This window comes from Geotrypetes seraphini, chromosome 9, assembly GCF_902459505.1.
Source record: "Geotrypetes seraphini chromosome 9, aGeoSer1.1, whole genome shotgun sequence".
Classification (NCBI taxonomy): domain Eukaryota; kingdom Metazoa; phylum Chordata; class Amphibia; order Gymnophiona; family Dermophiidae; genus Geotrypetes; species Geotrypetes seraphini.
The window spans coordinates 19,395,873-19,403,708 of NC_047092.1; the positions used below are offsets into that span (position 1 = coordinate 19,395,873).

Consider the following 7,836-nt stretch of genomic DNA (forward strand, 5'->3'; position numbering starts at 1 on the left):
GGTTGTCCTAATTGCACACAAGACAACAGTACTAGCAAAACCAGATCTTTACCTATAATGGACACGGTCAGGCAGCGAAAGGAAGGCGGCCTGATCGGAGCACATATATAAAGAGGAAACGTAACCATAGTAACGAAAATGCATTCAAATGACTTGTATTCAAAACGCAAAGAGGCAAAGCAGCCATACTGATAACTGGTGACGTGATCACGTGTTAACGTGCTGAACGTGCGCGTGCCCTTCGTTCGCCAGGCGCCATCTTGAGGCGCGCTGAATTGTCTTGCGCTGAGTTACGGTTGCGCTCATTTGTCTTGCGCTGAGTTATCCTTGTGCTCAATTGTCTCGCGCGCTCAATTGTCTTTGCGCTGAGTTGTCTTCGCGCTATTGTCTTGCGCGCTATTGTCTTGCGCGCATTTGACCTGTCACCCGAACAAGGTGTTCAGCAGACTTTGAAACCGGATAGATGTCCAGCAGGAATACAAAGATGACCACTTTTATGAGGGCCCTCATCTGAACAAGAGCAAACTATTGGCTCCTTTTACTAAGGTGCGTTAGGGCATTAACGCGCAGAATAGCGCGTGCTACATTGCCGCGTGCGGTAACTTCCTGCGTGCGCTAAAAACGCTAGCGCACCTTAGTAAAAGGAGCCCTATGTGAATTACAAAAAACATGATTGTCTTGTTAGCTGAGTTCTGCAATAGTTGTTAATTACTAAGAAAAACTATTTGTTATTTTCTTCTTACAATATTACAGACTGTCCCACTGACTTCAAGTGTACAGAGATTGAGCTTCATCCCAGCGGCGACCGCAAATAATTTACAGGCCATGGATGAGGGCTTAATGATTTATCAGCTGGTCTTTGAGATCCTAGCTGGGGAAGATGAAGAACAAATTCTGCACGAAATTTTACACCTCCGCGACCTTGTCGAACACCTGGCTCACTTAAACAGTTGCTCTTTTGAAAACCCGGTCAACCAAGAGACGCAACAGACCCTGAAAGAAGAATACGATGCATCTCACTACACAGTTGAAAAGTTGGCTTTCGATAGGTTTGAGAGTTTCCTCCTCAGCATTCTGGATCAGCTGGGCGACTCCACGAGTTGCTGAGGAGAGCAAAAAGAGACATACAGTATGAGATTAGAAAAGGTTCGATCTTATTTATGATCATGATAACTTTAGATTATTTATTACAATTTGTGCTGTAGGATTCATTTCTCAAAGCCTTTGCTTTTTTTTTTTTTTTTTTTAACAACTTTATGATGGTAGATGGCCACGTCAGGTCACAAAAGTGAAACTCATACACGTCCTACCTCTACCAGCAGGACAAATTTGACAGCCCCCAACCATTGTGAGCAAGATGCAAAAGGAAAAGTAATGAATGCAAGAATCATGACTCATCTTTGGGCACAAGCAGCCAAGAGCTATGGTCTGATTAATTAATAACAAAGTAACACTATGCAAACATAAGAGGCCTTAGTTTAAAATGTTAGCAATAGAAGAGGAAGACATCTTGGATTTAGCTCATACCTTTTTCAGTTGTACAATAGGCATTTCTCTGTCCCTGGAGGAGGGCTTAAAATCTAAGCTTGATACCTAAAAATAAGAGAAATGCTGATTATAATGGATGAGGACCATAGGATTCAGTTGACTTCTCGTAATTAGGGTTATCAAATTTTACTATTGGACAAAGTGCCTGGGCAAAGTGCCGGGTTTTGAAAAGCCATCCCGACATGTTCTCTAAAAAGAGGATTTGTTTGGGTAAATCCAGACTTCTGGTAACCTTACTCATAATATCATAGACCCTTCATTTGATCCTTAGCTTAGTTTCTTTGTATTTCTTCAGCATTAAGGATCCGTCATGCCATCCCAGTCTTTCCTCAATTCTGTCAGCATCTGCCTCCACCACCGCCCTTGGGAGGCAGTTGCATGCATTCACCACCTTTTCTGCAAACGATCCCGATATTATTATTAATTCTATCCCCTTTGGTGACCCCGTGATATGAACTTCCTTTCCACTAGAAAATGTGGTATACACATGCATATACAAAGGGGTGCTGAAAATTTCTCAGTCCAACCAAGAAGAGAATGACGTGGATATGGTTCAATCAATAATCTGAAATGATGTCAAAACATAGAATTTTGTTTCTGCAAACTGGCACTTAACGAAATAAGATAACACTCTTTTCAGCTACAGTAGCAAAATAATGCTCAAAATTTAGGAAGTTGGTTGGTTGGTTGGACTGAAGATCTTTCAGCACCCCTTCATATATTTCAGGAAGGCAATGTCTATAGAGCAGGGGTCTCAAAGTCCCTCCTTGAGGGCCGCAATCCAGTCGGGTTTTCAGGAATTCCCAATGAATATGCATGAGATCTATGTGCATGCACTGCCTTCAATGCATATTCATTGGGGAAATCCTGAAAACCCGACTGGATTGTGACCCTCAAGGAGGGACTTTGAGATCCCTGCTATAGAGGCATACAAGAACTTGAAAGCCTGCACAGAACAAGGACGTAGCTACAGGATATGCCTGGCCTGCCCATCCTGCAGACACAAGTCACCAGCAGCATGCTGCCAGAGGCTGACTAAGAAGCCTTCCCTCTGATGCTTTTGTGTTTTATGTCAGAGGGAAGACTTTCGTGTCAGCTGCCGGTGACCTGAAGAAAAGGAGTTGGAAAGAAAGAGAAATAGAGAGGTTGCTGCATACGCTGGAGGGTGGGTGGGAAAGGAGGAAGGGACAGAGGCAGTTGCACAGGCTGGGGGAGGGGGCAAGGAAGGGAAAAGGAGATTCTTGCCCACCTTGAGCTCAGACCTGCCCAAAATTGGCTGTCTGGAAACGCCACTGGCATAGAACAAGATGTTCTCCTGGGCGGTCTTCCATATAATGCTAGGAATCGAATCTCTTAATCTTTATCTAGTCCTGTTTTTTTGTATATTCCCACCTCAAAGCATTCTGGGATTTGTAGTTTTTATCAAAACATTTACACTGCATCTAAAATGAAAAAAATAAAAATCAACTACTCAGGTTAGAGGAAAAATTCCCATTCGTATATAATCGCAATAGAGAAAATAGTTGCACAGCTGGTGACATCACACACGTGGCTTTTCTGTACTACTTTTCAACATAGAACTAGTGTCTCCATCTTTGTCATATGGACCTCATAAAGCTTCTCAAATGACCTCCAAATCAGGGCTACTTTTCATCTCTCTCTCTCACCCACTCTGGAAACCATTTTGAGCACTGCCTTCAGTGGAACAGAAACAGGGCCAGTTCACTACTGCGCCAGTCTCTGTAGTTCACCCAGGTCAACCCAAAATAGGTTGATCTAGTTCGAGTTTTGCACCAAAGGATGAAAAAATATTCCTACAATAGCCAAGGGTGCTAGGAGTACAATCCGGACAGAATCAGCCTGTTCTGGTTGACTTTGGGGGGAACCCAAGTCTTAATGGCATCGGTTTGTAACAATATGTTTACTTATGGAAAGAACTAGTACTTTCATCATGCAAATCATCTTACTTTTAAACTGTAGCTGTGATTACTGCTCCGGCTAAGATGATAGAAATGTTTCATAATAAAACCCCATCTACTACTATTGATTTAGAAACAACTCAGAATTGAAGTTAAAGTTGGTACTTTTATGAAGCTAAAATCTTTTCCCCTCTGCCCATTCCTAATGAATACTTTTGGGGCTACTAAGATCCTTTTCTTGGGCATCTCATGGTTTACAATCTCCTTAGCCTAATCAGTCCCTATGAGTTGCCCAGTTGCCTACTGCAGTCGCCAAGTTGCAAATCTGGTCTTTAGAATTTGATGCTCACATGATAAAAAAAAGAATTGTATGCACTTAGCCAATCCTTAAGAGGGAGCATTGCCCACAACCCAAATTCAAATCTCACACTGGGATTTCTGTTAAGTAGCCAACTTGTGACCAATATTGCCATCCATTCACTTTCAGTTGGTAAATGAGTACCCAGGATTAGAAGGGGCATAGATGACAACTCCCCCCTCTGGCCAAGAAACCATCACTCAAGCCACAGTCCTCATATTCATACTACCGACTACCTTTACCAAAGACTATCTTATATAAGAAACTCTTTAATAGTCTCCTTTCCTGTATCCAGATGACTGCCGGTTTCCCCTCCATCAAAGGCCTAATGATGAACTGGGGGCCACTCTACTTTCTAGGGCTAATGCCAGGGTGAGCTCCTGGCAGGAAGCATCCCACTTTCTTCCTTGTTCTTCCACTACCTGTATGCAGAAGTAATTCACAGGTTCACCTGGGGCAGAAGCTCTCATCCCAGTCCTTGGGACACACCAAGCTGGACAGGCTCCCAGTGAATATGCAGCATATGAGCTAGTTTTGCACATGCTGCCTTCATTATATGTAAACCTAGCTCATGCATATTCATCGAGGATATCCTGAAAACCTGACTATTGGATGTGTCCTGGGGACTGGGGTTGAGAATCTCTGACCTAGGAAATATAGGTCATGTGATCTGGTCAGATACTAAATGCAAATCTTGAACTATGCAACATCTACTGGAGCAATACCACACTTTAAAAAAGCTTGAATATTACAATTGCCTTCTCATCTATTTCTTTTTTTTTAGGTATTTATTTATTTATTCTGTTATCTATTTTAAATTAAAACTAGTAGTTTGCAATGCACCTGGTCTTTTTTTGTGTGTGTGTGTGTGATGAATTGTGTAACTGCCTTAATCTTATAAGAGTACATAGAAACATGACGGCAGATAAAGGCCAAATGGCCCATCTAGTCTGCCCATCCGCAGTAACCATTATCTCTTTGAGATATCCCACGTGCCTGTCCCAGGCCCTCTTGAATTCAGATACAATCTCCATTTCCACCACCTCTTCCAGGAGACTGTTCCACGCATCTACCACCCTTTCTCTAAAAAAGTATTTCCTCAGATTACTCCGGAGCCCATCATCTCTTAACTTCATCCTATGCCCTCTCATTGCAGTTTCCTTTCAAATGAAAGAGACTCGACTCATGCGCATTTATAGTACGTAGGTATTTCAATGTCTATCATATCTCCCCTCTCCCGCCTTTCCTCCAAAGTATACAGATTAAGATCTTTAAGTCTGTCCCCATTCGCCTTATGATGAAGACAACATACCATTTTAGTAGCCTTCTTCTGGACTGATTCCATCCTTTTATATCTTTTTGAAGGTGTGGCCTCCAGGATTGTATTCTCAATATTCTAAATGAGGTCTCGCCAAAGTCTTATACAGGGGCATCAATACGTACTTTTTCCTACTGGCCATAACTCTCCTTATGCAACCTAGCATCCTTCTAGCTTTCACTGTCATCTTTTCAACCTGTTTGGCCACCTTAAGATCATCACATGCAATCACACCCAAGTCCCACTCTTCTGTTGTGCACATAAGTTCTTCACCCCCCTAAAGTGTACCGTTCCCTCAGGTTCTTGCAGCCCAAATGTCTGACCTTGTATTTAGTAGCATTAAATTTTAGCTGCCAAATTTCAGACCATTCTTCAGACTTTGCCAGGTCTTTCTTCATGTTATTCACACTATCCAGTATGTCTGCTCTATTGCAGATTTTTGTATCATCCTCAAAGAGGCAAATCTTACCCAACAACCCTTCAGCAATATCGTTTATAAAAATATTAACAAGAACAGGCCCAAGAACAGAACCTTGAGGCACACCACTGGTAACATCCCTTTCCTCAGAGCAATCTCCATTGATCGCTACCCTCTGTTGCCTTCTACTCAACCAGTTCTTGACCCAGCCCGTCACTTTGGGACCCATCCTGAGGGCACTCAGTTTATTTATTTATTAGACGTCTGTGTGGACCACTGTCAAAGGCTTTGCTAAAATCTAAATACACCACATCTAGCGTACATCCTCTATCCAATTCTGCATACACCCAAGGTTTATAGATTTTAAATCAACCCACGCCTACTTTACTCAACAATTCATGATTCTAAGACAGGTACAGCAGCAGGTTCTACTTGTAATTGGGTAATAATAAATATGGACTCGATGTAATAAATGTTTTCTTCCGCTCTGTTCTCAATAGAGAAACCTTTGTCCTAACTCAAGTCCTTTGCCTGTGATTCAGCATTGCAAGATTGCTGTGATATTTTACTAACATAAGAAAATTATAATTGCCTATCTATAATCCTTTTAACTGCTTGCTGGCTTTCAGCCTGGAGGCTTGTAGCAGATGGTGGTGATGGGAACAGCCATAGCAAATATGGTCAAAAATACACCAGATCCAACTTGAGGATGACATCAGCCTGGAGCATAGAACATGCTTACTTACAACTCACCAACTGGTGGCCTCACATTTTGCATCTAGTCCAACTGTTTTAACTCAAAATCTCCAGCCCACATGTTTTTTTTTTCTGTTTCACTTGTCTCCCCATCTGTCTTTCCTTTTACTAGAAGCAGGGGCTGTCTACTGTCTTCCTCATTCTATAAACTTGCACACTCAAATTTCTGACTGGAGTGCAAATCTGTGTGCACAAGTTATGGAAGGTCAGTTGCACGTGTACATAAGAACTGCCAGAGATAGAGCCTACCAAAGGGATTCAGGCAGTTTGTTCCAGGCATACGGCACAGAAAGATGGAAGGGATGGAGTCTGGAGTTGGCAGAGGAGGAGAAGGGCACAGATAGGAGGGACTTACCAGCTAAGCGGAGCCATGGGGGGGGGGGGGATATAGAAGATAAGTGAAGAGAGGTAGTAAGGGGCAGCTGAGTGAGTGCATTTGTAGGTCAGAAAGAGGAGTTTGAATTGTATTTGGAAATGGATGGAAAGCCAATGAAGTACTGCGTCCAACACTGGTCGCCATACATGAAGCAGGACACGGTACTACTCAAAAAGGTCCAGAGAAGAGCGACTAAAATGGTTAAAGGGCTGGAGGAGTTGCCGTACAATGAGAGATTGGAGAAATTGGGCCTCTTCTCCCTTGAAAAGAGGACACTGAGAGGGGACTTGATCGAAACGTTCAAAATACTGAAGGGAATAGACTTACTACATAAAGACAGACTGTTCACCCTTTCCAAGGTAGGGAGAACAAGAGGACATTCTCTAAAGTTAAAAGGGGATCAATTCTGTACAAACGTAAGGAAGTTCTTCACCCAGAGAGTGATAGAAAACTGGAACGCTCTTCCGGAGTCTGTCAAAGTGGAAAACACCCTCCAGGGATTCAAGACAAAGTTAGACAAGTTCCTGCTAAACTGAAATGTACGCAGGTGAGGCTGGACTCATTTAGAGCACTGGTCTTTGACCTGAGAGCGGACTGCTGGGCAGGATGGAGCACTGGTCTGACCCAGAAGCGACAATTCTTATGTAGGAGTAATGTGCGTATAGGGGCGCTCATGGAATGTGAGTCGTGCAGCTGAATTCTAGACTACATTCAGGTACTCAAGCATTTCTCCCTATCTGTCCTGGTGGGCTCACAATCTGACTACTGCACTCGGGGCAAGGGAATGTTAAATGACTGGACCAGGGTTGCAAGGAGAAGAACTGGGTTTGAACTAGAGAATGGCATGGGGACAAATTTTTCCCTGTCCCCGTGGGAACTCATTTTCCCATCCCAACCTAGAGTTCTTTTCCTGTCCCTGCCCCATTCCTGTAAGCTCCGTCCTCATCTGCACAAGCGTCAAACACTTTCAAATCATAAGTAGCAACATTCTAGAGCTCCGATTGTGATGTCATAATGCCTCAGTCCACCAATGCCTAAGCTCCGTCCTCATCTGTACAAGCCTCAAACACTTTCAAATCCTAAGTAGCAACATTCTAGAGCTCCGATTGTGATGTCATAATGCCTCAGTCCACCAATGCCTAA

At 43.1% G+C, this 7,836-nt stretch overlaps 1 long non-coding RNA gene across 1 annotated transcript; it reads right to left on the reverse strand.

The window, feature by feature from the left end:
• Window positions 1-968: 968 nt before the first annotated feature.
• On the reverse strand, window positions 969-4,740 carry LOC117367296. The gene is made up of 3 exons (XR_004540726.1): window positions 2,798-4,740; window positions 1,528-1,593; window positions 969-1,103 (listed from the first exon to the last, which is right to left on the reverse strand). It is a non-coding gene; the product is annotated as an uncharacterized LOC117367296 (long non-coding RNA).
• Between the last annotated feature and the right edge of the window lie 3,096 nt (window positions 4,741-7,836).